This window comes from Protopterus annectens, chromosome 4.part0 (genome assembly GCF_019279795.1).
Source record: "Protopterus annectens isolate FY-2018-M chromosome 4.part0, PAN1.0, whole genome shotgun sequence".
Taxonomy (NCBI): Eukaryota; Metazoa; Chordata; order Ceratodontiformes; family Protopteridae; genus Protopterus; species Protopterus annectens.
In genome coordinates, this window is record NC_056733.1 from 46,402,957 (window position 1) to 46,428,578 (window position 25,622).

The 25,622-nt window shown below is 39.7% G+C and overlaps 1 protein-coding gene across 1 annotated transcript in view; it reads right to left on the reverse strand.

Moving 5' to 3' along the window:
- Positions 1 to 25,622, reverse strand: part of RNF213 (ring finger protein 213) — a gene marked incomplete in the record, with an annotated part of 2,890,576 nt that overhangs the window by 753,520 nt on the left and 2,111,434 nt on the right.

The following is a 25,622-nucleotide window of genomic DNA, read 5'->3' on the forward strand; positions in this document are numbered from 1 at the left end:
GATATAAGGCAGAAAGAGACCAACTCTTTTCTGGTCTTATGAGCTTTATTGGTTGCTTGAACTGACTGAACACAGGTTTCAGATCAGAAATCTAACCTAATTTCCTAGTTTTTAATGCCCATCTCAATCATGTCCATTAAAATCAAGGGAGTTTGCATGATGGCAATGTTGTCCTTTACGTGGAAACTCATGCTACACTCTCACAGTGTAGGCATTCAAACTTTCTGATAATATAATTGCATGCCATGACAATTTTTTTTAATTATTTTTAAAGCATCTTTATTAAACTATCACATAAGACACAGGAACACATACATTAATGGAAAACAAAATACTTTTTTTGCTAACTCATAAAAAAACACATGCATGGAATGTTATTTATCACACCTTTTATTGATGTTAATAAATGTTTTCCTTACCACTTGCATAACACCCTAGGTGTATATAATTTATAAGTCATGCTTGTCATCTCTTTATACTGCAGGGTAAGTCAGCATCCAAGGAATATTTAGGAAGTACAGTTACAAAAGGTACACATTAGGTATACATCATAAAATATATCTATTTTATGAACTTCATACCATGTTGTTGCAGGACTTAGCAGGACTGACACCCACCCTCCTCAACAAAAAAAAAGAATTACAGCACAAGATCATTCACAATGATGAGGAGGAGGATGATACCAGAAAGGGCTCTCTAACTGAGATTTGCATCCTGTAACTGCCACCACTGATCCTGACTCCATTAATCATAATTTCTGGTGGATGACAATTCTTGCAGAAGTTTAATGAGATACCTAATGATAACCTTAATTTATTAATTAATCTGACTACCAAAGTCTACAGTTTGATAAAGAGAAATTAAATCTGCAAGGCAGAGCTGCAACTAAATTTGCTCCATACATTATCACCTTTTGGGAGATTTCTGGTATGGCACTGAAGTGTTAAGAAACTATATTTTTAACTCATGTACGAGAGGAGCTGGTACAATAAATAATTTGACAGTTTTAGAGAACACTTGGCAGAATTATACTGGAAACCTAACTCTGACAGGTACACCCATGCCTACTACAAAGACGAAAAAATTATAAGAAAGGAAGGAAAACTGAAGTGGGAAAAGCACTCAAGTCTTTTTTTTCCTGAAGACTACATGGCAGAAATGCATAAGCTTAACTATATTTCAAGCAAGCAAATGGAAATGAGTGTGTAACTAAAGACAAGAAACTAGACAAAAGATACACAAAAGTGATGAAAATCACTGAAAGTCTAGACAATTATATAAAAGCTAAAAGACAGGAAGAAACAGAAAATCCACTCTCAAACTCTTCAGTTGTCCACTCACCAGTGATAAAAATGTTGAGTCCAAAAGCAAATATGCATAAATGTTGGTAAAAACAGGAGGAGATCCATGACATTTTAATAGATCTAGAAAACAGATCTCACAGGCAGAACCTCTAATTTATAAGCATCCCAGAACAAGGAGATAATTAAATGGCTTTCATCACAGAAACATTTAAAACGTGCACAGATATATTTCAGTTAAAACTGAACATACAGAAGGCAGACAGGGTTTCTTTTACCTGGAAACCTACAGTCTAGAAGGCATCCAGGACCAATCCTGCTGAAATAATTGGTCCTACCTAAATTACAGAAGAAAGGAAAGTTGCTTAAAGTGGGTAATAACATGTCTATGAAGACAATGGATTTTCTCTGGTTAAAAGAAAGGCAGTCAGCTTGTTTAGAAAACAGTGAGCAAAATTTAAAATACGTCACCCAGTTACTTTAAAGGTCATATGAACTGCCATCTTAATTGGAGACAGCAAGTGAAAAAATGAACATTAATCAATAGACACCCATTAATGGAGAATGAAGAGAGGATGCTACAACAAGAGAAGAAACAGAATATCTACAAATGAAAAACTGGCATTTCCGTTGACAGAAGACTTCTTTTAGCTTTATTCAAGAGAAAAATGGGTACAGACAAACAAATGGTTTATTAGTGCAGCATAATATTCCATTGCTGGAAGAATTGCTAGACAAACAGAACCCAAAGTATCCGATGAAAAGATTTGCTTAATGTAGGACAATAATTACAGGTGGTACCTCACAATTCAGCCATAATCCATACCGGAACAGTGGTTGAATTGCGAGACACCGTTTTCCATACATCTGTAATTCATTCCCGGCCCAAACAAAATTACAAAATATACTAAAAAAATTAAAAAAAAATATAGCTCACTAGGATTTGAACTGCAGAACATCTCTTAAATGGAGGCGAGGATGTGGAGGAGGGATGGAGGAGAAATGGAGGACTACTGTACACTTCTAAAACCGTGGCTCACGTCACATACAAATTTATTTGATGTTAAATCCATCTAAGAATACAGACTAACATGTTTTCTGTCCAGCTAAAATGCATGGTCATTACATAATTGTGTGATAGCAGTTATGAAATAAATATCTTGTACAACCACAACTTTTTAATCACATACAACACTGTGGAATGTTCCCAAAAGTAATTCGATAAATTTGCAGCAGGAAACCCAAACACAATAGGTTTAAATTACAGGTATTCTGTAAAGGTGGTTGCACTGAGGTGCTAGAAAGTTTTGTATTAAAGTCTGGATATTATTTGTGGTTTCTTCTTCAAATCGTTTGAGTTTCCTGCTGCAAATTTATCTAATTACTTTTGGGAACGTTCCACAGTGTTGTATGAAATGAATATCTGTTGTCTGCGATTATGGTTATTGTTTTAGTTGACTTTAATGTGATATAAATTATAACTTAAAAACAACTTACAACCGTTTCCTGTCCATACCCTCAAATGAAATAACATTATAACTTAAAACATCTTGCAACAGTTTCCTATCTACACTCCCAAAAAAGAATAACACACAATAGCGTGCATTCGTCTGTTTTTAATCCCTCTCCAGGACTTTGCTCAGTGGCTCCCCAACTTGGTTCATTCATTCAGGTGTGTCGGCATCATACACTTGTGCCCATTCTCTCTGTCCAGCCCCACCAGTGTCCATGCCAAAAACTGAACATGAGTGACCATATTTACACAGTCCACTTAGTTTTTACTTGTTGGAAAGGGAGTCTTCTTCACCCTGTCCTGCCTGTTCCCTCTGTTTTGTGGCAGGTGTAAGTAAAACAAATTGTCTAGGGTTACTTGTCTCTCTCTGTTTTTCAGGATGGTCTTGAAGTGGTGCATGACTGTGTTGTTAAACAAGCCCATCATCCTGTTGACATCTGTGTTGGGGTGCCACTCCAAGATTGTAGCCTGCACCTTCTCTCCCAGCTGGATAAAAGTTCTTTAATGCAAGCTGTTGGCATTGGTCCTTTTTCCCTGGCATCCTCACCTTTAGAAGAAATCTCCTTTTCATTCTTTGAACTCTCTATTGCAAAGTACTGTTAAGTTTCTCCATTCTGAGATTGTCATCATGGTCTTGTAGCAGTTCCTCAACATCCGCCTCATCCACCCTCCCCTATGTCCAGGTGCTCTGCTGTGGAAATGATGTCTGGCAGGACTTCAGCTGCTTCATCCAAAAGTTTGCCCTGGGAAAAGGAAGGAAGCAATTTCCTCTAGCCTGCATGAAGGGCTTTTTGGGACACTCCATCCCAGGCACTTTTGATGAATAGTATGGCATGAAGAATAGAATGTTGAACTCAGTCTTCCAGAACTCCTTCATTGTTTTATCTGAAGAATGGGTCACATCGAAGAGCCTTGAGAAGAGTGCTTTTGTGTAGAGCTTCTTTAAGAAATGAACCTTGAGGAAATGACAGTCTAGCTGAAGAATTTTCTCTAACTCTCGTGGGTGGGCAGTGGCATTGTCCAGAAGCAGGAGAGCTTTTATTGGCAAACTGCTCTCGGTCAGTTACTTCTTGATATTTGGAGCAAACTCCTCGAAAATCCAATCCTTAAAAACTGACTGGTCTAACCACGCTTTGGTGTTTAATTTCCAAATTGCAGACAGTTTTGATTTTATAATCTTTTTTTTCAAAAGCATCTTGGATTTTTTATGTGATACACCAGCAGAGGCTTCAGCTTGAGGTCTCCACTGTCATTTCCTGACAGGAGGAGTGTGAGCCTATCATTCATGGGACTGTGACCTGGAATCCTAGCTTCTTCCTGGGTTATACAAGTCCTATTTGGCAATCTCTTCCAGAAAACCACATTTTCATCTCAATTAAAAATCTGTTCCGGCAGACACCCTTCTCTCTCTAGCAATTCTTTAAATTCCTTGACAAATTTCTGTGCACCTTCTTTGTCAGCACTAGCTGCTTCTCTTTGTCTCAGAACACTGTGTATGCCACTTCTTCTTTTTTGAATCTGTAGAACCTTCTCCTACTTGCTTTAAATTCTTCTGTCTGCTGTGAGCTATTTCCTGGAGATTTCTTTCTAGGTCTTCAAAGATGAGCTTCGCTTTCTCACAGATTATGTTCAGAGTTATTGGATCTCCCTTCATCTGCCTCTCCTGGATCCAAACAAGAAGCATCTTCTCCTTATCTTCATGAATTTGTTTTTCTGTGTTTGCCCAAAACATTTGTTGCTCCTTTTGACACCTTAGCACCCACAATGTGGTCTGTATTTTTCCAAAATGCTGAGACAGTAGACTTAGGCACACCATACAGTTCTGCTATTTGTCCCATTTTACCTCCTCTCTCACAATTTTGCCTATGATTTCTTTCCTCTTTTCAATGCTTGGCCACTTATTTTTCCTGCCAGTATCACTCTTCTTTGGCCCCATTTCTTCACAACACATAAAAAAAAAACAACTGCACTACATAAACACAACTGGAAACAATGAACAACTTTTCAGCCTCCTTTCCGGGTTGAATTGCGAGACGGCAGTTGAATTGTGGAATGCATGGGTAGCCGAAAGAGCGGCTGAACTGCGAAACAGTTGAGTTGTGAGGTGGTTGAATTGTGAGGTACCACCTGTACTGTATTGAAACTATGGTCTATCAAACAGCAAAGTTACTGTTTCGCTGTAGATTCTTTTAATTTTTATTTATTTGCTTTTACTGCAATGTTAGTTTAGATCGTGGCTTCTTCCTTTTGTTTTTTAAACAAAAAAATCTTTATTAAATTATCACATATTACGTAGGCAATATTACATTCATATAAATGAAAAACAAACCACAATGACACAACTTTAGTTACAAACATGCATCACAGACACCATTGAGACAACTGTAGTTGCAAACATTATACATCACTTACAACTTATCCAGCCATCGTCAGTTAAGCATCATATAGCTCATTCAAATCCTGCCTTCTTTTAAACCTCATTCCTCCCCTGTATGCATTGTTCCCACAATTCAAATTTTTTTCTATGTCATTTGCTCCTACCCTTTTCTAAAGATCCTAATTTCAGTTAATTTCTCTCTGTTACTATATTAACTACTTCTAGTACTGTTGGTTTAGGCTTTGATTTCCATTTTCTAGTAATTGCTTTTTTGTCGGCCACCATAATTAGACTCAGCTAGGCCTTACTATGTCTAGACAATTCCAATACTGTGTCATAGCTCATAAAAATCATCTCCCTAGATACACCAATTTTCCCACCCATGATCTCTGATAGAGTAGTCTGCATGGAATCTTTAAAGTCTGCCAACTCATTATATTACCAGAAAATATGTTCCCAATGACCCCTTTTTCCCCCATCACACCTCCAACATTTGTTGTTTACCTGAGGAAAAATTCTCTGGATTCTACTTGGGGTATACAAATACCTATGCAAACATTTCCAAGCAAAAATCCTGTCTTTTAGATTTTGCTGCATATTTGGGACACGTACGTATATTGCCACCATTGTTCTTTGTGAAATGCTTATCCAATCTCTCTTCCCAATCTTTTCTAACCTCCACTAATTGATTCTTACACTTGTCATGCAATATTTTATAAGCTATACTAATTATTCTTTTGTTAACAGCAGCTTCTGTTCTAGATTCTACTAAAAACACTGCTAGTGCTTATCTTTTGTTTAGTACCTCCTCTAGTTCTTTCTCTTTGCCTATACTGTGATACTCTGATATCAATCCTTGATATAGAAGCAATCTCTAACATTTCCCTCTCTAGTTATTTGCTATCAATACCTTGGTTCCTTTGCCAATTTTCTCCAATATATTCCCTCCCTCTCTTGCCTATTGTCTGTATCCCTAATTGCAGTCATCCATATCGATAGAGTCTCCTTTCACCACTCCAGTATTGGCTTAGTTCTTAGAATATCTTCAGCTAATTAATGAATATAATATTCTGCATGATTATTATTGTTCTTCTTAAAGGTCTGTATCTAAAATCCCAATCTCTCCCTTTTACTTGAGCTCCCCCCCCCCTGTTTAATCATTAACTCTTTCCATTCTGAATTATAGTTTTCTGTTTGTGCTATGTAAAGGAGCCTTAACTGTGTTGCTCTGAAATACTCCTTAAACTTGTGTAGTCCTACGGTTGCCACCTCTTCGTTTTTTTTCCGGACTATCCAGAAATCAAATCAATTCTCCGGTAGTCCTGAAAAACACTGTACAAACTCAAGTATTCTGTTTCAGAAAAGGAAACAGACTATCGGAGTTTGTTAAATTGGCTGATTTACTATGCTGTTTTTTTTTTTGTTTACAGAAAATCATAGTAAATCGGCTGAAGGCAGGAATCAGGAATGGAAAAAAAAGGGTGTCCTCTGTCAGCTGATGTCATAGTGACATCACAAAATGGGCAGAAAGTGGATGTGAGAGAGGGTGGGAATGGATGGTGTTACAGGTGATGCGAAGGTGTGGCCTTACTCCAGTTTTAGCCACCAATCCGTCCTATAATAAACCTATAAAGAAGAATAAACCTATCCCACTTAACTCTTGCCATCTTCCCCTGGCAAATAAAGTCCTTCAGCTCTTTATTAATTGCTAACCACAACTTCTCCTCTGGTTGATAAAAACATGCCTGACCTCTGTATAAAACTAACGGGACTAAGAATATTTTAAATGCTTGTATCTTACTATCGATATCCATAAAACAGAGTTTCCATGTTCTCAGTTTTTGTATTATCTTTTGTTTAGTCTCTTCCCAGATAGCCCTAGCTGCCACACCAGAATCATTTTTTTTAATCTTTACTCCTAAATATTTCATCATGTCCCCATAAGTATGGATATTGCTGAACCAATTTGTATGAAGGTACATAGCTCATTGCTTTTGTTTTATCTTCATTAATTTTGTATCGCAAAAAAGGTCTGAAGCTGTCTCAGTATGTTCCACAGCACTGTAATGTTTCTTTCAGTTTTGTCAGGTATAAAATAATGTCATCTGCAAATACAGTCAGCCTTTCTTGACTATCATACCAATTATATCCTTGAATCCTTTATTTTCTTTGCAAATGGTTCTAAATATAATGCAAATAACAAAGAGGAGAGAGAACACCATTGTCCTGCTCAAGCAGAGATAATCAGACAGGACCCTCTCTGAATGGACCAAATCATCTTCCTCAAGGAAGAGTAAACCTGTCTGGTGGACAGCAGCAATAAACAAACTCTATAATAAAAGGAAAAAAAATTGCTGTCTAGGGCCAAAAAGGAGCAGCTGCCAAGTTGTAAGCAATCTCTCCTTTGTCTGAGTAAGCAAATACCTGACAGGACCAAATCATCTACCTCAAGGAAGAGTAGCCCTATCTGGTGGACAGCAGCAATAAACAAACTTTATAACAGAAGGACAAAATTGCTGTCCAGGGCCAAGATGGAGCAGGTGCCAAGTTGGAAGCAATCTCTCCTTTGTCTGAACAAGCAAATGAGATCACTGGTGAAATCCTCTAAGGCTAACTTCGAGTTCAAATTGGCCACATCCACCAAAGACAATCACAAGGCCGCCTTCACATACATCCGCAATCTCAAAGGCAACACCCAAAACTGCTATGAACTGGTGGTCAATATCACCACATACATCAACACCATAGATATAGCCAACCTGCTGGAAGACAGGTTCAGTGAAAACTTCACCCCGCCTGCCCCCCCCCCCCATCAGTAGACCAGGACATCCCCAGCACCTGCCCCCCTCCCCTCATCACTGGGGAGCAGGTCCTTAATGCCCTCTCAAAAGCAAAAAAAACAGCCTCTATGGGACCCGATAACATCCCTGCCTGGATCCTACATGAGCTCAGCTCCATTAGACACCCTATTCAACCAAAGCCTGAGCACCGGCTTCATCCCAGCTGAATGGAGGACATCCACCATCATCCCTCTACACAAAAGTGGAATGTCCACTGACCCAGGAAATTATAGGCCCATCAGCCTAACTAGCCTCATATGCAAGGTCATGAAATGCATTTTCATGGACCTTATAAACAAGGACATTTGCAACCTCCAAATGCTAGACCACACACAATTTGGTTTTGTGAAAGGGAGATCATGCCTGCTAAACTTAGTCGCCTTCTTCGAAACAGTCACCAAAGCCATGGACAAGGGGAAGAGGGTGCACACCACCTACCTTGATCTAGCCAAAGACTTTGACACTATTCCCCACTTGGGCATAATACATAAACTCTCCCAACTAGGCATCAACCCGTATGTTACCAGATGGGTAGCTAACTGGCTCACTGATAGAACCAACTCAGTCACAGTAGCCCTGTAACTAGCGGTGTACCCAAAGGATCAGTCTTGATGTCTGTAATGGTCTGTGACTGACCAAGGTTGCAGATGAATGCAAGCTGGGCACGGTCTTAAATTCCGCTAGTGATGTGAGCATCCTCCAAGAGGGCCTTACCCAAACTAATGACTGGTCCCAGAAGCATGGCCTCAAACTGAATGTCAAGAAATGTATCATGGCTAAAACCTGCCACCTGCCATCAAAGATAATGAAATTATCCCACCTGGATATAATATCCTAAGGCTTGACAGAGTAGCTAAGAAAGGTGGTGGTGTGGCTATTCTATTTAAATCAGGCTTTCAATTAACCACTTATAACTGTAACATACCACTGGACTCCAAAACATAAATTCTCATTACTAAACTTGAACTTAACAATGCTAAATCAATCTATATCATCTGTATGTATCTGCCCCCTGGAAATAACATAGCCACCTTGGAAAATATCCTCTGCTGGCTATCCCAACACCTACCTCAAGAAACCATTATCCTAGGCGATATGAATTTAGACTGGAATACTTACTGTAGTAGCCTCCCTACCACTCACATAAACCTATATGGTTTCTCCCAGACCATTACCTCCCCCACCAGAATAAATAAATCTAACAAGAAAGCTAACACACTAGATTGGATTCTAACTAACAATCATACTCACTACTATGACTCTGGAACCCTCCCTGATGACATTAGTGACCACTCACTCACCTATATCATTAGACATAAAACCAACACCCCTAACCCAACCTCTACCAGACATATTCGATCCAAAAAGAAATTTAACCCTGATCTATTCAAAATTGAACTTACAGCTTGCAACTGGGCTCCCTTAAAACATCTTCCTTTAGATGAAGCCGTTAATTTCTTTAACTCTACCTTCCTTGCCATTCTTAATCACCATGCTCCAACCAGATCTATAAGAATTAAGGCCAAGCCTGCCTCATGGCTTTCCAGCGAAACCAAACACAAAATTCACATCACAAATAAATACTGGGCCAAATGGAGTATGACAAAAAACACCACTGACCAACGAACATTTAGAAAGCTAAGAAATGACACTAAAAAGGCCATACTCTCTGATAAGCAAAACTACTACTTACAATATCAACAACCTAATCACAACAACCCACAGAAATTCTGGGCCAGCATCAAGCAATTACTGCACCCAGGTAAATCTACTACACCAAACCCTCAAAATACAGACTTGAATAATCCAATCCAAACAGCTAATACCTTCAATACCTTTTTTACAGATACTATCCAATTACTAGCCAGGCAACTAACACCTAATACCTTCACAATACCCTCATACTCCTCAACCCCACCACCCCCCTTTCATTTCAAACCTGTTACAACCTCATGTATTCAAACCCTTTTGAATAAACTGAAACCATGCTCTCCTTCTGCAGACCTACTGCCTTCCGAATATCTACAGATATCATCCAAGGCCATAGCCTATCCTATTTCTATATTGATAAATAGATCGATTACTGAAGGTTACATCCCCACTATATGGAAAGTCTCCCACATAATCCCACTACATAAAGGAGGACATTCCACAGAAATATCAAACTATCGCCCCATTGCCCTACTTTCTCCCCTAGCTAAAATTATGGAGATGTGTATCCATAAGCAACTACTCCACCATCTAACTGGAAATAACTTACTTTCCAACTGTCAACATGGTTTCAGACCCTCACACAGCACTACCACTGCCCTCTTGTCTTTCACTGACTATATTAACAGGCACCGAAACCTGAACAACCTTTCTTCTGCTCTATTCATCGACTTGTCCAAAGCATTCGACATGGTAAACCACCAAATTCTCTTAAACATCCTGAAATCTCTCTCATTAGACCCACTTTCCATAAAATGGTTCCAATCCTACCTTGACAACCGACAACAAGCAGTACTTTGGCAAAACACTTTATCCACCCTTCTACCTGTTACCTTAGGAGTCCCTCAGGGATCCATACTTGGACCTCTTCTTTTCTCTATATTTATTAATGACCTTCATCTAGCTATCCTACAAGCCACCTGCATACAATATGCTGATGACTCAACCCTATTATGTTCAGCTACATCATCCCATGACCTTCATGCTCTCACCCAAAAAGTATTCAACATAGTTGAAAAATGGTTCTCTCAGCATTGCCTCCTCTTAAACCCTAAAAAAAAACAAACTTCTCCTCTTCACGCCTACTCATAAGTCCTCCCCTCTCCAATTCTCAGTAACATCTACCAATGATACTATTATATCTCCTGACTCTACCACCAAACTACTCGGTGTCACCATTGACAATAATCTCAACTTTGACATCCATATCAATACCATAAAGACTGTTAATAAAAAAAATCGGTACCCTCTACAGGATAAAACCCTTCCTTTCCCCCACTGCTAAAATTACAGTTGCCCACACACACTTGATCTCTACACTCCTTTATGCCTCTCCCATTTTTACTAATCTCTCCAAGAATAACCTCAACAAATTGGAAATGGCTTATAATAACATATTACGATTTGCTACAGGCAACTCATTTAGAACCCATCATTGCATTAACCTAAAACAGCTAGGATGGTTAGAACTACAACACCTGATTAAATTTCACCAACTCACCCTTGCACACAACATCCTTTATAAACCTTCTAATACTCCAAGTTTATCTACCCTAATCACCCCCTACACAAATCTGAAGTCCTTACGCTCATCTCAAAAACTACTAGTCCACACCACTAAACCTAACAACAGTGCTGGGGATTCCCTTTTCTCTAATTCTGTAGGTAAATCCTGGAATCGTCTCCCTTGTGACCTCTCCTCACTCACTTCATTATCTCTCTCTAAAAATAGACTTAAACTTCTCCTCAAAACTCACTGGCTATGCCCCTGTTCAAAACCAGACTAGTCATCTACCTCTACTAAGTTATCTAACCTATCCAGTGCTTACTAGCCTCTGCTACTTTTTTTTCCCCATCTTATCATACTTTTCTTATCTACCCCTTTTCTTTTTTTTATATCCTCTTTTTACTTTCTCTTCTTAAGTAACTCCTTTGCTACATTACTTCTCACCTAACTTCCTTTGTTTAACTATGACCTAACCTGATATGTCTCCATACTTGAAACGTCACTGTTTTATGATTTGTTTCCTCAATAATATATTCTGTTACAAACTCTGTACTGTTAATTACTTAATACCATTGTTGATGAGCTTTATTTCCTTTTTAAAGTTGCTATTTTTATTAGTATATTGATAATTTTTTTTTTTTCTGTGTTGTTTGAACTTGTACTATTGTATTTAGACCATGTCTTGGAGCTTATCTCCCCGGGCCTCTACTGAAAAAGGACATGTATCCAGCTAGACTAGCCCGGTCAACAAATGTAAAATAAATAAATAAAAATCATTATCCCCTTTGGGGAAAATGTCACCCCCACTAATTATCACATTAATAAGAAAGTACCAAGTTTGCAATCAATCATTGTACGGAAGGCTTTCTACATGGCCCACCTCATAAATATGGGTACTTCATCCAGGAACAAGGAGGTCATAACATCTCTGTACTCCTCCCTTATCAGACCCATTATTGAGTACAATGCCCCCTTTGGAAAGCACCTTGCCAAGCACATGCAGCAGTCGGAGAGACCACAGAGGTTCCTGACCAAGAAAATCCAAGGTCTCAAATACCTATCCTATACAGATAGGCTAAAAGCCCTGTCCTTCTACTCAGTCTCATATAGACTGCTCAGTGGTGATCTGTGTCTGGCATACAAGGCCAATTCAGACCCAGCCTTGATGGAGTTGCTGCATATCCGTAAGACAAATCTCCACTCACGCAAGGCCTTATCCTGGTCTGTGACATAAATAAAACTTGTTGGCGGGATAGATTTGTGTCCCAAAGACTCCATCTCCATGTCAAGCAGAGTACCTCTCTAGCCCTCTTTAAGAGGAACCTGGCAACAGGATGGGAAACAGAAAATACACCCCTGGGATCCCACCTGTCTCCCTGTTGGACAGGGTAAACAGGTGCTGACTTTGAGGGAACATGAGTGAAATTCTTGGCTAGGCTTATATAATCGCCTCCTGGCCAATAAGCTTTGTACCATTCTATGAACCCCACCCACTTTAATTTTCATTTCCAAGCCCTCATATATCCTCCTCAACCTTATAATTTTATCAGAGAGTGCAAATGCTTCCATTGCTTACCAATAAAGTCTCTGTCAAATGCTTCTCTGCATCAAGACCTACCAACAGCAGCTGTATTTTCTTACACTCTGCTTCCTTCTGGATCATCATTGTTCTGTTAATGTTGTCAAATGCCTGCCTCTCCCCTCCACAAAACCAGATTGATCCATAGCTATCAATTTTGGCATCACATTTACCATTATTTTAGCCATTATAGACAAACACTTTATAATCATGATTTTAGTATTGAAATCGTCCTGTATCAAGCTGGATCTGATAGATCTTTACCATCTTTAGGTAGCACAGTTTCCACTGCTTTCTTCCAGGATGTTGGTACTTCTCCTCCTGTTAAAATACTGTTAAACCAAACCTTTCAGATCTGCATCAGTTTTTTTCCCTCCTAGCTTCCAAACTTCCATAGGAATGCCATCTATTCCTGGGGACGTTCCTGTAGATTGGTTATGTATCAGCATTTTTATCTTATCTTCTCCTATCCTGTTAGTACTTGAACCTCTTCTACTAGTAACCTTGCCATATTTAATTCTACCATAAACATTTCCATTTGCACCTTTTCTTGATTTCCATATTTCTCTGCTTTATACAGACTTTCATAGAATTTTCAAGATACATCTAATATTTCTACAGTATCCCTTGTTATCTTCCTTGTTATAGGCTCCCTAAGCTTGGTGACAGCCCTTTCTACTTTCTGTTGCCTGAGTCTTTGTGCTAAAAGTTTTTGTACTCTAGAATTATTACTAAAAACAGTTGCTTATCAGCAATCTTTCTAAGCTCTTGCATATTATCAAAGTAATCCCTTATTTTCTGTTTAGCATTCTGCAGTTGATCCTCTTCTGGTTCTGTGATATTCCCCCTATTCTGCAATACTTTAACATTTGTCAGGCCTTCTAAATAATTCTGGTTACTTCTTAACTATATCTCCCTTTCATTTATTTCCACCTTATTTTTAACCCCCACTTTAATTTTATTCCACTTCCCAGCTATATTTTCAGAAGAAATGTCTATCTTCTCTAAAAGCTCCAGAATAATTTCCACCATGCCTTTCTTTTCAACACATAGCTGGGAAAGCACCACTGTCTCATTTTTATTTCATTACCCTGCTTTTATTTTACTTATTATTGCTGCGTGATCTGAAATAATTATTGGGTGCTTATCAAGACTTTCAATTAAATGCACATATTTCTGTAAAATTTAAATTCTGTCTAGCCTAGTCCAGGTTTTGTATCTTTGGGAATAATATGTAAATTCACTCAGAACTTCTAGTAGAGGCCTTGGTGGTGCAGCAGTTAGCACTGTCGCCTCACAGCAAGAGGTTCTCCCATTCGATTCTCATCTGGAGCGCTTTCTGTGCAGAGTCTGCATGTCCTCCCCGCGGCTGAGTGACGTTTAAAGACATGCAGGTAGGTGTGTGTGTGAATGGGTGTGCCTTCTTTGAAGGTTGGGCTGGCATCTCGGCACCGTAAAAATCCACTGCCAATCATTAGCAGACCAGAGTTCCGCTGTGGCGGCCCCTAACCGGGAAATGCTGAAAGACATTACTTTTACTCAGAATTACTAGTAATGAAGTCTCATCTTCCATGCCAAATATTTTCATAAATCCTTCAAAATTCTACCCTCCTTTATTATATTTTCACTTCTGGGCCCCCCAGACACATCTTCACTGCTGCAAATCAAATTCCAGTCCCCACCTATCAATAATATTACTTGCTGATAGCTTTTAGTTATCCCAGAATTTCCTTAAGGTCCATTGCAGCAATTTTAGGTGGAATATACATACAGTGGATATAAAAATTGTACACACCCCTGTTAAAATGCCAGGTTTTGTCATATAAAAAATGAGACCACAATAAATTCAAAACTTTTCCCAGCTTTAATGTGACCTATAACCTGTACAATTCAATTGAAAAACAAACAAATCTGTTGGGGGAAAAATATAAAAAAAAAATAAAAAATGTACAATAAGCTGGTTGGATACGCGTGCATACCCTTAAACTAATACTTCGCTGAAGCAATATTTGATGCCTGTAGGCATCAGTAACATGTAACTGCAGAAACACAATGAGGTATCACTCAGCTGCAAAATATCAACCCCTTCTTTTCTATTTTCTACTTGTACACAAGTATTGGTAAAATCTCCTTTCTCACCAATACCTTCCAGTGTTTCTTGCCTATTTCTATCCTTTTACTTGGGAGCCTATTGGCAAAACCTCCTTATTCCATCCACTCAGTAGCTTAGTTTTCAGTACACTGCCTGCCACTTTAAATCTTTTACCAGGTTTTTTTTTTTTTTTGTTCTTCCCAAACACCTGTTTTCAATAAGACAATCTCTTGTCACTTCTATTAGTCCTCCACCTTAACACATTGTTGTATCTTTCTATTACAGGTTGTAGTTTACATAACAGCCTTAAAGTAAATCAGACAATTTACAAAACAAAACATTTTCAGCTGTTTCAAAATATTCCACAACACAGTACATTCTGTCCTGGATTTGTCAGATGTATTATTATGTTGTCCAAACACAATGCTATTATATTTCCTATTCCTCCTTCCACTTATACACAATGATGTTTACACTTCTTATTTCATTGCTAATGGTTGCCTATATATTGCAAAAACTTTTGGAGAAAGAAGATATCCCTGCCTTGTTCCTCAAGACAAACTCAGTTATCTGATCAAATCCTTCACTTTTAGGTTCATCGGTTCATAGGTGTGTACTAGGCAAATGGCCGTGGAGCCTTTACAAGCCTAGCCCATACGATTACCCTGGCATCGTGCCACCCCAACCTTAGTTCCCATTGCCTCTGTCAAGTAGAGCCACTGGAGTGATCCCTGGGGTGAATTTTCTATTTCCCATCCACTCATCAAGATTTCTCTTGAAGAGGGCCAGTGAGGTGCTCTGCTTGACATGTATGGGAAGTCTGTTACATAGCATGGGCAGTCCCTGGGTTATGAAACTGTCCCTCCAGCATGTTCTGTTGATTGTGGTAAAAAGGTTGCAGTCTCTGGAGTGTGTGGTGCGGGGGGTTTGGGATATCTTTAGATGTAGCATTTCTAACAGAACTGGATCAGACATGACTTTGTAAGTCAAGCAAAGAGAGACAGAGAATAGTTGGAGTTCTTTTGAGTCTGTCCATATAGGACAAATGTTTAAGGCCTAGGATCCTCTTTGTGAGGTACTTTTGCAGCCTCTCCAATTGTTGCAGGTGTCTAGTGAGGTACATGCCAGATGGGGCATTGTACTCGATGATTGGCATAATGAGGGAAGATTAGAGGGAGACAATGACCTCTTTCTTCCTGGATGCAAAATCCTTAGTAATGAGATGTGCCACACAGAAGGACTTTCTGAACACAATGGCAATGTGGTGGTCAAAAGAGAGGTTGCTGTCAACCTGTGTTCCCAGATCTCTTATAACGCCTTCTGTGTTCAGGGGACTACCATTGATGTGGTAATTCAAGGGAACCGGGTTTTTCCCAAGGGGGATGATGACACATTTTTTGGCACTGAGCTTAAGCTCATGCTTCTGACACCAGTCGTTGGTCTTGGTGAGGCCTTTCTGTAGGATGTCAACATCACTTGGGAAGTTAATAATAGTGCCCGACTTGCAATCGTATGTGAACTTTGTCAGCCAGAGTCCCTTCGTGTTGGCCTGGACTTCAGAGAAGTAGATACCAAACAGAGGACCGAACCCTGTGGGACTCCACTCATGACTGGTTGACAGTCTGACTTGGAGTCAGCTAATTTTACACTGTGGGTTCTGTCTGTGAGCCAGTTTGCAACTCACCTAGTGATATAGGGGTTGATGTCTAGCTTAGTGTGTTTTTCTATGATTCCTGAGTGGGGAATGGTATCAAAAGGCTTTGCTAGATCAAAGTAGGCTATGAACCACCTTGCCTTCATCCACAGCTCTGGTGACTGCCTCAAAGAAGTTTATGAAGTTGAGTAAGCATGATCTACCCTTCATAAAACCAAACTGTGTGGGATCCAGGGTTTGGAGATTCCCTACATGCTTGTTGATTAGGTCCGGGATGATGTGTTCTATAGCTTTGCATATCAGACTCGTCAAGCTAATGGGGTGATAGTTACCAGGGTCTGTAGTCACTCCTCCTTTGTGGAGAGGGATGATTGTAGCAGTGCCCCATTTGGTAGGGATAAAGCCTGAGATGAGGCTGTAACTGAACAGGGCACACAGGTGAGGTACCAGTTCACTCTGTAGTTCATGTAGAACACAGCCAGGGATATTGTCAGGTCCCATAGAAGCTTTATTCTTGACCTTGGGCAGCGCTGTTTTAACCTGTGCAGCAGTAATACTGGGTGCCTGGCAATCTACTGATATTGTGATTGGTCCTTTGGGGAGGGGGGATAAAGTTGGCACTTATCTGTTGGCCAGTATATTGGCCATATCTGTTGGCTCAGTATAGGAGGTACCACTGTGCAGTAGCTCAGAGCAAATCTCGGTATTGCCGTGGAGAGTCTTTCTATAACTACAGAAGGCCTTGTGGTTGTCTTTACTATCTACTGCAATTCTGTTTTCTTAGCTACCTTTAGAGGATTTGATGAGGGATCTCAACTTTTTGTTGAGGTTGACAAGGGAGTTTTTCCAGTCTTGGGTCTTCACCTTATTCTGAATCAATTTCCTCCTCCTGTTGTTGAGTTTGCTTATGGCAGAAGACCACCAGATTGGCTTCCTTTTTTTGGAGGAGAGCGCCTTGGTTCTATTGGGTATGGCAAGATCCATGCATTTGTGTACATGTTCATACAGTGCATTGGTGTATGATTTGGTGGTCATGCAACGATTCTCCATTTGCATGGGTGCCATGAAGTTAGCAACCTCTGTTTTTGGGAGCCCAAAGTTAGCTTTCATGGTGGTTACTTTTGTGGGGTGGGGGTGGGAGGTATGTGGATTTCCAAGGTGATTAGTTTGTGGTTGGATCTAACCAGGGAGGAGGTGACTACTGTTGTAGAGCAACGGTCGCCCATGTTAGTAATGACTAGGTCAAGGATGTTGCTACTTCTAGTGGGGGTAAGAATGAGCTGGTCCAGGGCATTGGAATTAATGAATTCCAAGAAGCTTTTGGCAGGTGTATTGGTACATGAGTAGTTTTCCCAGTTAATGGAAGGGTAGTTGAAGTCATGATGCCAGTATGAGAGTGTTAGGTTGTCTTGGGACATGGTTGGGGACCTATAGTAGGCTACTACCTGATTCGCTGTCTTACCCAATGTTAGCTGCACCTGAAGTATCTCAGATGCGTTATGTTGCGCTACTAGTCTGGAGGTGTGTGCATCCTTTATGAATATGGAAACACCACCGCCTTTGGAGCTTCAGTCCAAGTTCTGGGGCCGAAAGGTGTGGAATGAGTTATAGCTTGAAAGTGTAGGGGTGCTTTCTACTGCCTTGAACCAGGTCTCTGTTACAGCACAAATGTCGATGTTCTCCATTTTAAGGAGTGCTTTGAGCGAGTGCATTTTGAGATTTAGACTTCTAGTATTGAGCAGCATGACTCTCATATTGCACTTGTTTGTAGCTGTTATGGTGATAAGTTGGTCTTTGGAACACCGCCTAAAAAAGGCACTATAGGGGTGGCAACAGCCTTGGTCAGTATCCAGTAGCCCAGGGGTGACAGATGCAGGCCATCTCTGGCAAAGCATCGAGGTCTGTCAATCATATCATCCCAGGCAGACAGATACTGGATCTCCTTAGAATGACACCAGAAACTTAGCCAATTGTTGAAATAATCATTTTCTGCTTATACTGTGGTATCATTATGGGTGCTGGTAGGATGCTGCTCAGGGCTAGGGTCATACCACCTGGGATACATAATCCAATCCTCCATGTCTCTTTTCATGTAATCCAGGGAGGTACGTCTCAGATCATTCACACCAACACGTACAATGACAGACTCATATTTGTACCTGTTGTTGAGGGACCTGAGTGCATGCGTTATGTGGCAGATCCTGGCACCTGACAGGCAGCTGACTGCTACTTTCTCCTTATTCAACCTAATGAGTGGGACATCAGTGTGACTCACTATCAAGTCACTTATGACTAGTGTGTTGGGCATGCTGTTTTGTCTTAGGGGCTTTGGTTGAGTGGCACACTGTTTAGGAAAGTTGTGTGTCTCGTGATTAGTGTTGTGTTGTGGTGGTCGAGTGCATTTCTGCCTTGGAGGTCTTTGCCATTTGGGTAGATTTTTATTGAGAGCTTCCGCAAAGGTGGGTGTGTGGTTTGTGTTTTTATGTAAAAGCAGTGCTGTTGTGTGTTCTGGAGGGCTGTCTGTTCCATGTGGTGTGGTGCAAATGTTGACCTTCTCCTCTTGACCAGCTATTCCAGTCTTGGCTGGAGGGTGTGGTTTCCAATTTGGATATATAAGTGCATTTCTTGCAAGTCTGAGTGCTGGGAGGTAAGAGGAGAGGGTTGTCAGTGTACATGAGGCAGTTGCTACAGTGCTTCAGGATGCCCAAGTTCACCAGGTTAATAGGAGAAAGCACAGGGAACTGACCTTTAGACATGCCTGGAGGGGGTGGGCATTTATAATTTCCTTGTACAACATTTAGTGCTGGTAGCACCTTTGTGTGCTTCAATAATTGCTACAAGAAGTCTGGTAAAGTAATAAGCTAGTAAAAGTGCAGGAGAGGACAGAACTAGCAGATCTAAGGGAAAAATTGAAGCGCAGACATTGGCACCGCTCAGAAGATTACAAACAGTCCTTGATACACCAAATCTGTGTCTGACTAGACTAGTTACAGGAAAGGTGGGAAAGTTGAAAGAGATGGAAAAACTGTCCAAACGGCCAATAAGCTACAATTTCTGGGCAAGAAACCACTCCTCTTGTGGTAGATAGGCTAACTAGTGCTTACCACTCCCATTGATACGCTAGGCTTCCCTCCAGCACAGAAAGGTTTGGGTGGCTCAGACAGCTTACATACAGTCCTGGATACAGCAAATCTGTATCTGGACTAGACTAGTTACAGGAAAGGTGGGAAAAGCACAAACGTGGACTTTTAAACCAGAAAGTTGAAAGAGATGGAAAAACTGCCTAAATGGCCAATAAGCTACAATTTCTGGGCCAGAAACCACTCCTCTTGTAGTAGATAAGCTACCTAGTGCTTACCACTCCCACTGATAAGTTAGAAGGCTGCCATCCAACACAGAAAGGCTTGGGGGGCTCAGAAGCTTACCAACAGTCCTGGATACAGCAAATCTGTACCTGGATTAGACTAATTACAGGAAAGGCAGGAAACAAGCGTAGATTTTTTTTTTCAGAAAGCAGCTAAAACAGCACTAAAACAATTCAAGTGCAGTGCAAGCTAGCACACAAGTGAGTAGCAGTATTAAAACAAATACAGTTTAAATAATTGCAATTTATTCAAAACGCATTCTGAACTAAACTCAATTGTTGTTTTACTCAACTCTGAACAGTTAAAAAAATGCCAACAAAATATACTCATCAGCAGAGAAGCACACTCAGTCAGAACACAAGAAAGTGCAAAGGGAGAAAGGAGAAAAAGAAGATAATTCAAGGTTAAGAACCTAAGTGGGTTGGCCTTCTCAAATGTTTTCTCTGTATTAGGTAGAATGAACACTAGACTGGGAGGAGTGTCCCAGATGAAATTTACAATAGGGGCGGGCAACTGCAAAGCCACCAACTATAAAAATACCACAGGAATAGGTTGGGTGGCAGGGTGAAAACCAGTTTCAGAACAGATCAGAACACAATGCCAGCAAATATATAAATAATTCAGGCAAACAAAAATGAAGACAGTGCAGAACTCTAAAAAGTTAGTGCCAAAAAATATACTTATCAGCCCCCTATTTCCAGATTTTTTGAGCAGGATCCTTCAGTTTACTACACCTCTTTCCCTTTCTGCTTCTTTAACTTCTACAATGAAATTTGTTTGTTCTCTATAGTTACTGTTATAGAATCACAGTCAAGTGCTACATATTTCCAAGCTCATGCATAGTGGCCTAATATTCTTTGATACCCTCCATGGGACCTCTCACTTGTTGCACTTCATTAGTGAAGGTCTCTAAATTCTTATTCAGTGCTTTAACCCTTGTCAAGTTCTTCACAACATTTTATTACCATTTTCTTCTCTCTCATTTTTTATTTTAATTACAGCTCTAAAGTTTTCTTTCATTGCTTTCCAAACACCAGCTATCTTTTCTGACTAATTTTCCTTCTTTTTTACTACTTCATGAATCTTATCTGCTGCAGACTTGTACAGAAGTTTTCTCTTTTCTTGCTACCTTGGGCCTTTATCCTAACATTTATAGGTGCAAGATCACATATTGTAATCAGATGTACCTCCATTTACTTCAAGTAAATGAGAAAGCAATGTCACCTCCTCATTCATCTGTCCCAGCAATCAGCTAAATAACACCTTCAAACCCTTCCTTATCAAGCTCAAATGTTCTGCCCTATCTAAATGCATCTTGTGTGACATTCTTATTTGCATCCTACTCCTCTGTATGCATGCCTTTTCTGTGTACCTAAAAGAACATTCAAATTCAAGGTTAATACAGAAAATGCTGACATTTCTACATATATTACATTTTATCTTTGTTACTATGTGACCTTTTTTGATGCATAACACTTCTCACAACTACATTTCTTTCCCTTGCAGAATGGCATTTCATTACTCTGTATAAAATACTGCAACCTTTTTTTGCTGACCACACTTTATAATACTTTTCCTAGTATTTCAACCCCCTTCAAACCTCTCATACAGAAAAACCAAATAACTACGTACATATATATTTTTTGAAAATAAATAAAAAAATACATAAATACTACTCCATCTATAGCCATGATAGATGCCCCGATAGCTAACAAAAATAGGTGATTAACTAGCCTATATCTCAAGTTTGTTCTGTAATTTGCACACTCTTGCTTGCGTTCCATTTTGCAAAAACAAAATTGCAATATGAACCTATTCAGCCTCTATCCTCCCAGAAGGAAAACAACCTTTATAATTCTCATTTATTTAACATCTTTTTTCACCTGGACTTTCAATTTTCATATTCTTGAAATCTTTTATATCATTCAACTCTTTGCTCTTATTTTGCTTTACACATTTTGGAGTTACAGCTAAATGAATGGTCAACATTACCTCCTTCCCTGCTATTTAGTACAGTACTCCTTAAAGGTTTATTTCAACCTTTTGCTATGTTCTGCTCAATAAGGTTATTAAGAGGGCAGTCTAGGCAACCTTAAGTGAATATACACACACATATATATATATATATATATATATATATATATATATATATATATATATATATATATATATATATATATACACATACACCCTTCCTGCATCTCATACCAGAATGTCTCTTAGCTGGAAATTTTCAAGCTGACAAACTTACAGCAAATTTTTTTTAACTTCATATTTTGTCTTCAACACTAGAAAAAACATCAGTTCACGATCATCCTAAACAAAAGCTTGCAAGCTGTTTATGCATTTCTTCATTTTACAGTCCCTGCATATGCCCCTTTTCCTTGCACTCCACTATATACTGACTGAGCTCTAATTTCCTTTCTTATCATTTTTAAGTGACAGTTAAGTTGCAACCCTTAACACAACTGAAACCATTAACATAAGGCCACATTCCTTCCCTGAACAATAACTGCTTTATTTACCTGAAGTGCAAAATATGCTACAATATTATACAAAGCAACCTATTTTACTTCAAACCCACTATAAACTCGGCTCGATACATCTGCAATTCCCATTCACGCTACAGGGACATTTCGGCTTCAATCCTCATCAGACAGTTTGCCTTCGAACTCCACCAGCACCTTGACCACAAGCTTCTGCTGGTTCTTCTGGTCAGCAGTTGTGCTGCCCTTAGTTTGCCTGTCATCCTGTCTCCTAAGTTTCCATTGCTAGCAGACAGCTGTTCAGCTGAATCCCCATCTCTCTCCTTATTCAGCTGTTGCTTGTTAAATTGCTTAACAACTTCAACTGCCTATTTGGCCTCCATAAATGATTTGCAGCATCCAGTAAACACACACACACACACACACACACACACACACACACACACACACACACACACAAATACTGCAGGATATAACAGTTTACACCTCACTTCAACTTGCAACACATTCCCTTACATCTAGAATAAATGTCTTTCATTTCTGTCTGGTGTACGTTTATGCAAATACTTTATTTTATCTTGACATTCAATTGCTGTGCCACATTTGTATTAACATATCCTTTCTTCGGTATGCTTGTATCTTCACAACTATCGGCCTTAGCTGCTTTCATAAAATACTTCTTTGGACATAAACACAATGTGCCCCCTCTATTACTATATCCTGATGATGGGGCACCAGTCTAATTCCTCATACTGGCTTCCCAGCTTCTCAGGGATGGCTGTCTTACTATATGACACGTTTTCATTCTTAACAATTATTCACTCCAACATAACATAAATTGCTCAATTCCTGTCTTCCCTTAAACCTCGCTACACATCATCTTCTTTTTCTTTCGGCTGTTCCCATTACGGGTCGCCACAGCAGATCATCTGTTTCCATTTCTTCCTGTCCTATGCATCTTGCTCTGTCACATCAACCACCTGCATGTCCACTCTTACCACATCCATAAACCTTATCTTAGGCCTTCCTCTTTTCCTCTTACCCAGCAGCTCCATCCTTAGCATCCTTTTCCCAATATACCCAGCATCCCTCCTCAGCACGTCCAAACCAATGCAATCTTGCCTCACTGGCTTTGTCAACAAACCGTCCATCCTGAGCTGACTCTCTGATATACTCATTTGTAATCCTGTCCATCCTTGTCACACCCAGTGCAAATCTTAACATCTAACTCTGCCACATCCAACTCTGACTCCTTCCTTTTTGTCAATGCTACCATCTCCAACCCATATAACATTGCTGGTCTCACTACCCTCTTGTAGATATTCCCTTTCACTCTGACTAGTACCAGTCTGTCACAAACCACTCCTGACACACTTCTCCACCCACTCCACCATGCCTGTACTCTCTTCACCTCTCTTCCAACCTCACTACACTCTAACATTATTTTGTACATAATATTACCACAAATTCTATTTGTATGAAATCTGCTCCTTCCCTTTTCTAAAAATCCCACCCAGTCATATTATCTTCTTTACAATATTTGGTACTTCAATTACATTTGGTTTCGATTTGGATTTTCATTTTCTAGTAACTGTTTTTTGACGGCCAATAACATTAAAAGTAATGGTGTATGTCTAGGCAGTTCAGATGTGGTGACCCACCTCAGAATATTAATTTTACTAGTTACAACCATTTCTGACAAAGTACTCTCTAGTGAGTTTCTAAGCTCACCCATTAATTGCATTCTTAAAAAAAACATCGTTCTAGTTACCTCTTTCTTTCTCATCGTAACTCCAGCATTTGCTATCTACCTGAGATAAATTCTCTGCAGTATGCTTGGGGTAAAAGAATACCTATTCAAACACTTGTAAGCAAAAATTCTAAATCTTCTGATTATACAGCATTTTCTTTAATCTTTTCTGCTATTAACTATTCATTCCTAAGCCTCAAGTTTCTCTAATCTTGGCATAACTAACCCTTCCATAAGTATTTCCATTAGTGTCTTTTCTTGGTCCCCCATTCATCTCGTTTGTATAAATGTTCATAAAATTTCCAAAGTAATTGTAATACTGCTACAGGATCTACAGTTGATTTTCTTGTGTAAGGCTCCCTAAACATGGCTACAGTTCCTTGCTTTCTGTTGAAGTCCTTGAGCTAAAAGTTTTCATGTCCTAGAATTACAAAAACAAAAAAACATTTTTTCTAAATGCATGCATATTATCCAAACACTCCTTTATTTTCCATTCCCCTTCTTCTGTATTTTTTTGCATACTCTTCCCGCAGCTGACCATCTACTGCCACCAACTTCTCTCTTCATTCACTGGGTCTACCAGACCTGCCTAAGCTTCCCTTGGATTCAATCTGACCCACACCTGGGTTCAGTGAGGAGCACAAGGATGCTGGTTCAGCATCATAATGTTGTTAAGGAGTGTGCCTTAATGAACTCTCAACCAAGGGCAGACTTGCAAGCTCTGCAATTGCTGCCTATGGGAAATGCATGCTTGCTTGCTTTTGTGCATGGGCAACCTCCCAACCAAGTGATACACTGCTTGCAGCCTACAGCTCAGTCAGCTCTTAATGCTACTATTGAAGTGACCATTAAACTGCCTCCTTTTATCCACAAGATGGAAGAGTTAGTGTTAGTCACTCACACCCATCTTGTCTCTACAGCTCCCTTGCCACTAGTCAAATCCAGGTCATCTAGGTGCAGTAATGGTTTTATCCCTCTGCCACACAAAAAAGTCACAAGGAATTCCTACTGTTCCTGTGCACAGAAACCCTGTGAAAATAATAAAGGAAAATCTTCAGCACCAGGAAATGAAGAAATAACACACTGTAAATGATTTTACAGCATTTTTATTAAAGCAACAATAATTCCAAGGTTAGCATGGGGGTGGAGGAAGGGTTAGAGTAGACTTCCCAACAGCAGTATGATGACGATGCACTCCACCAGCGGCAGTACGATGATGCTGCACTGCACCAGTGGCAGTATGATGCCGTTTGAAATAGCACATATAGAAAAATGTGTCAATTTCCTTTTAAACAGTTCTGTACTGTCGTGCATTTGAACATAAGCATTTGGAGTATCCTAGCAGGGTATGAAGAAGCCCTGCCCATTAAAAGAACTTTTTGTTGTAAAATAAGTATCACAGACATTTAAAGGTACAATTCAAAACAGGTTGCATAAGCTATGAACAT